Genomic DNA, 10,545 nt, shown 5'->3' on the forward strand with positions numbered 1-10,545 from the left:
TTGATTGGATCTGGTGGTGACCAAAGGGAAAGTAATGAAAGAGAAACACACTAGGGACTTCTAAGGTATTAAAAGTGTATTAAAATTAAGTACAATAGAACATTTTATATATTTGATTAGAAGGGCCTTGCTTAGCAAGCTCCAAGTCCCAAATCCAGAAATGTAAGACTTGGTGACATCTAAATGTAAAACAAAAGGTAATATAAACAAAATTAAAAGATAAACCAGAGTAGAAAAGAAATTTTTCTACTATGTGAGAAAATGATTAATAAATACTTTAAGTATCTGAAGAACCTCTATAAGTCAATGGAAAAAAGACAACCCATCAGAAAAATCAGTAAAGAATATCAACATATAATTCTCCGAAAAATGTAAGTAGTAAATACAATAAATTATTCACTTTTACTAATAGTTAGGAAAGAACAAATTGAACAACAATGGAGTGCTAGGTTTTTACCCATCTTGTTGTCAAAGATTTTTTTAAAAGTGATGAAACCCAGGGAAAGTACACAGAAACAGGGACTCTGAAACACTATCAATGGGAGTGTAATTTGGGACATTTTTCTTAAAGGACAATCTAGTTGCATATCCAATAAAACCATAAAGCATTTATCAATCATCATGTTCCCACAGATGCACAAGTTAACAGTGAATGCTCACCAAGAGGAAACTGATCCACTATATTCCAAAACAGTCATAAATGGAACTTACACACTTATCTTAAAAAAGAAAATGGACTACCAGGTAGTACATTTTCTACACACCTGTAATTCCATAATCCCAGCACATAGCAGGCTGAGGCAGGAGGATCTTCAGGAGATCAAGGTCAGCCTGAGCTACCTAGAGACTTCAAGAACAGCTTGGGATACATAGTGAAGTCCTGTCTCAAAAGAAAAAAGAAAAGAAAAGAAAGAGAGAGAGAGAGAAAGAGAAAAAAAAGAAAAGATGCTTTTGACTTACTGTTGTATTTTCTAAAATGATATACAGATTGATAGTTATAGAATTATTTTATGGAACAACTATATATGCACACAAACAATACATAAAAATGAAAAATACCTTGAAGGAAACTCACTAAACTGCTCATTATGGTTACCTCTGAGGAGGAATAACACTGGAAGATTAACAATTATAGCATCTACCTTCTATGTTATTTGAATCTTTATGAATATGTATCTCAAGATTTTCGATGTCATTTGTAGGGGAATTGAACTCATGACCTTGTGATTGCCAAATATGTGTACTGCTGAGCTATATCCCAGGCTCTTATGTTATTTGAATATAATAATATGAATGTTTCCATACAGGAGGGATTTTTACTGAAAAAAGGTATTTGATAATATTCAATTTAATATAGGTTTGATTAGACTCTCTTTAACAAGTAATCCAGTTTATAATTTGTCAAAGCAGTAATATGGAATCACAATCACAAAATGATATATCTCTGACTCCTCTCCCATCTGTTCTGCAGGAGTTATAAATAACCCTTGTTAAGATTTTTTTAATATTTTTGGAAATAAGTACTCAGAGGCTATCTTACATGTGCTCTGAAAATGAGTCTGCTTTGCTGCCATGTGGTGCCTGCCATTTCCCTCCAGTACTGATGATGTCTCCTGTTCCTGTCATCACTAAGAGTGACTAGAATGTCAACAATGCCCAGGACAACTGCTATTACAAATGCTCAACTAATGGGTCTCCCTGTTTTCATTATTTGCAACTACCCAATCCATTTTCCAAACAGTAATGTGATATTTAAAATAGAAATTAGGTCATATAATTTGGTCATATTATTTTCTTCCTCAAAACCATTCAGTAATCCTCCATCATACTTAAAGTTTAGACTCCTTATCATTGTTAGGCTTCTACGGCTCCTGACTACCTCTAGAACTTCATCTTATGCCACTGTGCCCCATTCAATCTGATCTGGCCACACTGGCATCCTTTATCTCTTTCAGGCATGCTAAGCTAAGCTTGCTTTTCAGCCTTGGGGCCTTTTTGTTTACGCTTGCTTCATCTACTGTGTTTTCCCAATAATTCGTATAGTTGACTCTTATCATTCATAGTTTAAATGTTACTTCTTCAAAGCAGTTTCTTTGAATCCAAATAGGCATCTGCTACTCTGTATTACATCACTCTGTTTAAAGCTTTCCATAGCACTTGGCACTGCTTGATGTAAATTTGGCCATCACCACCCACTGACATCCATGATTCAAGAGAGAAAAGACATAGTCTACCCTGTTTGTCACTGTATCCTCAGCACCTAGGCTCTCGAATGGTGCCAAGTATAGCCTCTCAATAACATTTTGGTGCCTGAAGGGGTAACTATCACTAATGCTGTTAGTGTTACTGTCCATGTCAAAATTGTTGACCTCTTGTTCTCTTACTATCCTACTGAGTTTATGGAGGACACTATTATTTCAGCTTTTATTTTCATTGTAAGTTCTTAGCCCTAAGTCTGAGGTGTGATGTACTGGTAACTCTTCTCACTGCTGAGACAAAGTATTTGGCACTAAAAATCAAAGAAGGAAAGATTTATCTCAGCTCATAGTTCAAGAAGTTTCATCCATAGTCAGCTGGCCTCAGGGCACAGCAGCACGCCACAGGGGAATGGCAGAGGAGAAACAGTTCACAGCAAGACAAGCAAGGAGCAGCAAGCAACCTGAGTTTCCCTTTTATCTAGGCTATAAGCTAAAAAGCACCTAGGGTAGGGCTTCCGCTTCAGTAAATCCATTCAGCCACACCCACAACAATGTTAATGTCAATGGGTAGACTAATTAGTACCATACCTCTTAATACTAGTATCATACACCCTACAGCCAGCCAGCTATGAGCACAGGAGGCTTCTGGGGGAACATCTAGACACAAGCCATAACATAAGGCAATTTGAGTATGGCCTCACCTCTGACTCTGGGCAGCTCAACCTATGGGCAATTCAGTTGCTAGACACATACTGCCCCTAGCACTACTCTTTCCTGCCATGCTGGCCAGTATCCTTGACTCACACCTCTACTTCTAGAGGCTCTCATCCTTTACAGAAAGAATTCCAAAATGTGGGTACACAAAGAATTTTCTTCAGCTATTTAATAAATATTAATGCTTGGCCAGGTTCTACTCACAGAGGTTCTGATTAACTAATGGGGTGTATCCTTGGCAAGGGGTTTTTGTTAACTTTTCAAATTAGTATATCTTTGTAATGTGCATAATTGCATTCATCATATTCATATCTCATCTAGTTAATTTATATTCCACCCTGTTTCTTACCATGTCTCTTATTTTGATCTTTAAATTATTTATATTTTATATTTTGGTTCACTCAGAAAACCATTCAATATTTAACCATGTCTGATTTATTTCATTTAGTACTATAGTCTCAAGATCAATCCATTTTCTTATAAATGACTCAAATTTCTCCTTTATTATGACTGAATAGCACTCTAACATATATATATATCTGTCATCTGTTAATGCAAAAATAGGCTACTCCCATCATTTAGCTATTGTGAGTTGTGCTAGTATAAATGTAGATAAACAGGTATTACTTTAAATTTTCAGGAAGATACCCAGAAGAGGTATAGATGGCTAAAGTAGAATTTCTATCTTTAGTTTTTTGAGTAGTCTCCATAATGCTTTTCATAGTAGTCCTACTAGTGTACCATCTCACCAACAATGTAGAAGTGTTCCTTTTTCTTCACAACTTACCCAGAATTTGTTATTTTTTGTGTCTTTGATAATAGCTGTTTTTTCCTAGAGTAAAATAGAATCTCAGTGGTTTGGGTTTTGTTTTTTGTTTGCTTTTGAGGCAGGGATTCACTATGTAGCCCAGATTGGCCTCAAACTCACTGAGATCCTCATGCCCAGCCTCTTGAGTGTTGGATCAGTGTTGCTTTGATTTGCATTTCTCTAATAGCCAAAGATCCTGAAAAGTTTTTCATGTATTTATTAGCCTTTTGTATTTCTCTCAAGAAGTGCCTATTCATTTCATTTGCTGGGCACTGGGATTATTTAAAGCTCAAAGACTGACAACCACTGTTGTAGAATAAATTTTTTTATGGGGATTGAGGGTGCTTGATTGTCATAATAAATACATTACTGGTAAGTAAATTTCAGGTTTTCTTGATTCTCCTATACCGCCTGCTAAATCAACTTTTAAATCTTATTTATTTATTTATTTACTTAGTACAGGGTCTCTCTACACAGTTTAGACTTGTAGTGATCCTCTTGTCTCAGCCTTCTGATTGCTGGGATTACAGGCATGAGCCACCACTCCCAGTTCCAGGACAGGGCTGGCATGGCATGTGGTACTGGAGATCGAACCCGGGTCCTTGCACTTTACAGGCAGGAGCTTAGACCACCAAGCTATCTACCTGGTCCTCTCCTGTTAAATTATGATTAACACAAAATTTAGGCTCGAGCTGGACCCTCAATGCATACTTACTCCGCCACCCACTGATACTGAAATATTAACAAATAATATTTTGATCAAACCCAGTGTCCTAAATATTCCTTTAATGATCACATCAACTGTGCTGAGGCACTTTAAAAAATATATAATCGGGCTGTCCAGATAGCTCAGAGGATTAAAGTGCCTGCTTAGGCAGACACAGGGACTGGGGTTTGATACCCGATGTGCCCTGCCAGCACTGCCAGCCCTGCCCCCGGGGCATGCTAAGACCCATGATTGAGACTGGGTGTGGTGGCATGCACCTGTAATCCCAGCTCTTAGGAGGCTGAAAACAGGAGGATCACTATGAGTCTGATCTGTGTAGTGAAACCCTGTAGACCCTGTACTAAATTTAATATATATATATATATATATATATATATATATATAATGTGCTTTTTGTCACTAAAGGATTGTCAGGTAAGGTAAACAAAAGAGGAAGAAAGGGAGGATATTCTCACACTTTCAGAGAACCCAGCTATCACATTGATGAATATAAATCAAAACTTTCTATCTCAAGCCCTACCTACTTTCCAAATCTCCAGCTTAAGTATTCAAGAGCATCCTAGCAATTTCTTCCAAGGATTTAACCTTGGAATATTTAAGCAAATATTAAAATGAGACATATGCCTCCCCAAACTGACTTCCCTTTGTGAGTTCTGTTTTTTTACTGTGATTTTTTTCTCCCGATCACCCAAATGAGCAGCTTCATAATCTTGTGCCCTTTTTCCTACATGCCCTCCTTTCATGTTCCAAGCTGTTTACTCTCCAAATATTTCTCATATTTGTGTCATCTTTACCCCCACTGCTACAGTCCTAAATCCAGATCTACAGGACTTCTTGTCTGAGTCATTGTATTAACCTATTAATGGGTCTCTCTGAACTAGGTTTGGGTGATCCACTTCTTCCTTAACATTGCCACCAGAGTGAGCTTGTACAGCCACAGCCAAGACATCTGCTCATGATGGCCCACTGCTTAAAACCCTTCAGTGACTTCATAACAAATACATAAAGTACAAATGTCTTTTTAGAGCTCTCCAAGATCTGTCTCCAACCTACTTTTCCAAACACATCTCTGCCTCTCTTGTTACTAAAACCTACCTTTTCCAAATGTGCAGTTTCCTAAGGGCTATTTCCTCAGCCAGTCATATTATTTCTCTTCTTAATCTGGTAAACCATACAGAATTCAAGATTCAGCTAAAGATTTTTCTGTCTTTCTAGGCAAAAGCAGTCACACATGTCTGAAAATTTAGATTTTTAAACAGCACTCCAGGTGACCCTAATATCCATCCAAAGTTCAGAACCACTATTATCTTGTTAGCTTTAACACTACATTGCATTTCAACCAATTTTCAGCATATCTGCCCTCCATTAGACTGACTTTAATATGTTTCAGAGGATAAACTACATCTTACTCAATTTTGCAATCTTAGTACTCTTGAAATTAAATAAATGAATAAGTGAACAAAACACACATATTTCCAGAAATATTTTGTCATATCAATTGTATTTCTCTTGTATGAATATGATGTAACATTACCTTATAAGAATATAAGAATTATCTTACAGATTTAGGCTAAATATTGTCACCAACAGTATAAAAGACCATGGCTTTTCTCACTAATATCAACCTCACCCTGCTCAGAGATATGTATATACCAGTTCTAGCTTTAACAATTCATTATGAACCTATTATAGGCAAATTCATAAATCTCTCCAGAAACTATTTATAATTTTTGTTAGTTATGTTTCCTGGTGGTCAATTTTCTACAGATATGTGGCAACATTCCAGGGCCTGGTAGTAGTCTCAGAGTGCAATGAAACCATCCAAAACTTTCTTTTTTAGATAGAACTCAATCCTAGGACAAGGGACAATTTATCCTGAGAGCAGCTTCTCTAGATGGCTTGATTATACCATCACATTCTTATCAACAGCTGCTTAGCTAAAAAGTCCTCAGGACAGTTCAGCCAGCCTGGCTCAAAAAAAAACTTGAAGATATTTCTGGAATTATAAAAGAGACAATTATGAAACATGGAAATAGAAGACACCTGCTGTTGTCATTCCACTACAAACAAGACACCAAAAACATGAGCTTTCATCCTAGGTAAGACTATCTACTCACAGGATGGAAGACTGTGGACATGAGAACAGATGAAAACCTAGCCGGGCATGGTGGCACACAGCTGTAATCCCAGCACTCAGAAGGCTGAGACAGGAGGATCATTGTGAGTCTGAGACCAACCTGGGCTACAAAGTGAAGACAAGGCCAGCCTGAACTGCACAGTGAGATGCTGTCTCAAAAAAAAGAACAAGGGCCAGCCAAATAGCTCAGCAGATTAAAGCACCAGCAAGCAGGAACAGGAGCCAGGGGTTCAATCACCAGGCCTGCCATGCCAGCCCCACCCCCCGGGACTCACTGAGAAGGCAACTGAGATTTGGCATGGTGGCGTGCACCTGTAATCCCAGCTACTTGGGACGCTCTAAACAGGTGGATCACTACGAGTCTGATCTAGTAGTGAGGCCCTGAACACCCTGTAGACTCGTCCCTAAAACACAAAATAAATAAATAAGAGAAAGAAAGAAAGAAAGAAAGAAAGAAAGAAAGAAAGAAAGAAAGAAAGAAAGAAAATCTACCCTGAGTTAGGTCTTAAATATCCATTCTTCTAACACACCTATTTTGGCGGGACTATCCTGTTAAAAGGCCCTCTCAGCTCTTTTCACTTCACTGAAACTACCCTAGAAACACACAGGGTAGTTTTTGGGTAGGATCATTACAGAACAAGGTAGAACATTTAATAGGATCATACGCTAACAGTCAGAAAATTGCCTGGATGCATATGTAGTGAGATAAAGAAAGACAAAGTTCAAAATGAGGGCACACCTGTAACCCTAACACTCAGGAGGTTGAAGCAGGAGGATTATAAAGTGGAGGTCAGACTGAGCTATATAATGATATACAGATTTCTTGCTAGACTACATAGAAAGACCCAGTCTCAAAAAATTGAGAGAGGTGCCGGGAGATGGCTCAGGAGAACAAGTGCTTCCCTGGCAAGCACAAGGGCCTGAGTTCAATCCCCAGTTCTGCAAAAAAAAAAAAAGTCTGTAGAGAGTGCAAATTCTCTGTAATTTCACTCTGGCAGTCACCATTGTTAATAGTTTGCTTTAAAAAATCGAGAGAGAGAGACAGACACAGAGACAGAGAGAGAGGGAGAGAGAGACAGGAGGAGAGGGAGAGGAAGCAGAAGACAGTGAGAAAGAGGAATGGGGAGGAGAAGAGAAGAAGGAAGAAAGAAAAAAAGAAAGGGGGAGCGAGGGAAGAATGAAAGGGAAAGGGAAGGGACAGAAGGAAGCACAGGTGTGACATGTATATCAGGAAGTGTTACTTCAGCTGTGGGCCCATCTAACCTGGAATGAAATGTATTCAGATTCTGTACATTTAAATTAAAATATCATTAATTCTCTTAAAACATTAAAAATTAAATTAAAATGTCATAAATTAAATCTAAATGTCATTTAAAAACACTACAAAAAAGGCAACCCTCACAAGGCCCGGTGGACTATAGCATTTTGAAAGCAGCTGACAAAGAGTTCACAATGGATAATTCTTTTGACTTTGATAAATGTAGACATGAACCTGCCAAATACCAGCAAGAGTTGTGGTCTAAAACTATTAATACAATGAAGATACTAAAAAAAGATAAAGTAGAAAAGCCTAGATAAATTTATAATGAACAGATTGAAGAAAATAAAAAGCTACAGAAGTTTCAAGACATCAAGAGTCAAGTAAAACACCCAGGTATCCAGGGCCCTATTACAGGCAAAGGAAAGCAACTGAAAGAAATGCTGTTACAGTTAGAGCAGAGTGTGGACATGGAGGACATGTTTTGAAAATCTTAACACTGTCCCCATTCCAGAATGTGAGAATGTCCTTTGGACAATTAGAATTGCTAAATTATTGATTTATTTTCTACATAAGGTCACGCCAGTGAGAGACGACTTCTACACTGCCATCTGTGAAACAATGGCTTATGGATGCTAACTGCCTCTCTTTGGCACACTTTCACTGCGTGACACGCTTATGTCGGTCCTAGAGATTTCACTTGTAGGCACAGAAGTAAATGGTGGACAGCAGATGGCCTTACCACTTGGATAATGGCATTAGGCTACATTTGTGTACCAGAATTCATCAAAATAATATATGAAAAATAGAATTCAAAAGTAGGTGATATACTCATCAACAGGTGTGTAAAAACAGAGACTAAAACTTTATAACATGGTTTCTCTATATGAGAAAGTCAAAGCATAAATAAAGAGCAAATTTTTAAAGCATAGGTGATAGGAAACAGTAAACTAGATATTTTGCAAATGAGAAAGGGACCAAGAGACAGAGGGAGGGAAGGAGTAGAGGAAGAGAAGTAAACCCACTACTATTGGGGACTACTGAACTATATTGGATTATTTTGCTGAATTCATGCATCTACAATATTTGGATGGCAATGGAATACCCATCTGTGAAGAAACTAAACAAAAAAAAAGGAGATATAAATGAAGGACAATTTTGTATCTGTATATACAAAATAGGATAGATATATAGCCTCTTTCTCTTAATTCACTAAGGAGAAAGATATGTACTAATAGTGTTTGGACAGGGTATCATGTGCTATGATTGACTACTACAAAGACAACAATATGTAATGTATTAATTGTTGTAACTCTCCCATCAACCTGTTTTAAATCTATCTCATTGCAATTTTTTCTCAATAAAATTAATTTAAAAAGAAATTAAAATGTGTTACATGCATGTGCCAACATCCCATGATGAATGTAATCATTATGTACTGCAATTGTACTAACAAAAACAAGAATAAAAGAACATAGTCGAAAGCTATAAACACAAGAAAGACGCTGTCTCACCCTTTGTCTAAGGGTGTTTACAGATCAAAATGGCAAAAAATCTTCCTGTTTTTCAAGATGTAAAGTTTGAGCACCTTGTTCTCCAGTGGAAGGCTCCACTGAAGTTGCAAATGAAATGAAATGGACCTGATAACCCCCTGGCACCTCCTCATTTTTTTCTGTAACAACTGCTTCCCTCAGTCTATTCCAAAACACAACTGAAAGCACCAAGAGGGAAATCTGGAAGAAAGTTCCTTTAGTGAGACTGGCAAGTACAGTAGCGCTCAACTCTGCACAGGTGAAACTGCTAAGGAGCTCATTCCAATACTCACTTCATACTCCTTTAATGCAGAGGAGTGATGATAGTCCCTGGACCTTGAACTTGAAGTCCTAGCTTTTCAAATTAATCTTCCTTTCTCCCTCCATTTTGGGTCTCTTAATGGGCAAATCTCTTTGTTATCTGGCCTTCAACAAACTCATGTTTTGGCTTTGGATAGAAATAGCACTAGCTTCCCCACTACCTCTCCTCACCCACTTAGCCAGCTTTCCTCTGGCCATTTTTACAATGTCCTGTTTCTCCCTATCTTCTTCTCCCTGCCTGTGATGGAGGCCATGCTCCCACACTCTTCCTGGATCTTGGCCCCCAGGATTGCATGTTTTCCCAACAGTCTTTCCCTTGGCACTTGCCCTAGCTCCTATACTTTAAATAGCCAGCATCATAATTCTGTACTCAGGTATTGTAAGCTTCTCCCTGCCCTGGGCACTGGTCATCCTACATGTCTTTTCTTACTTTGCAAAAAGCATTCTTGAATTTGGGAGTTGCTTTGTACATGTCTACCCTGCGCTATGACCCACTTGCCATGTTAGTATATATTCCTTTTTCTCTCTCTAGTTTGATTCCCCCATTCAGCATTTAGCTATACATACCTACAAAAGCACTCTCACTGACATTAACTCTCATCAAGCATTTACAAATATGTAAGATTTTTATGTTTAAATTGCAATACTGCACTTTAGACTTCCCTTCCTCAATTTCAATCACTTGGAAGAAGGCATTTCTCCATTGATTTGAGTATTTATTGCTAATGGTTTAGAGGCAAATCCCTACGATAGAAAAAATATAACACAAAACTGAGCATGGTACTTTGTACCTGTAGCCCCAGCTACTTGTAATGCTGAGGTAGGAGGATTTCTTGAGCCCAAGAGAGCT

The 10,545-nt window shown here is 37.9% G+C and overlaps 1 long non-coding RNA gene across 1 annotated transcript in view; it reads right to left on the reverse strand.

Moving 5' to 3' along the window:
- Positions 1–840: 840 nt before the first annotated feature.
- Positions 841–10,545, reverse strand: part of LOC111813892 — a 19,686-nt gene continuing 9,981 nt past the window's right edge. The window contains exon 3 of the long non-coding RNA XR_002819020.1: positions 841–880. This is a non-coding gene — a long non-coding RNA (uncharacterized LOC111813892). The remainder of the gene's footprint in view (positions 881–10,545) is intronic.

Source organism: Octodon degus, unplaced genomic scaffold (genome assembly GCF_000260255.1).
Source record: "Octodon degus isolate 3935 unplaced genomic scaffold, OctDeg1.0 scaffold00236, whole genome shotgun sequence".
In the NCBI taxonomy this organism is placed as follows: domain Eukaryota; kingdom Metazoa; phylum Chordata; class Mammalia; order Rodentia; family Octodontidae; genus Octodon; species Octodon degus.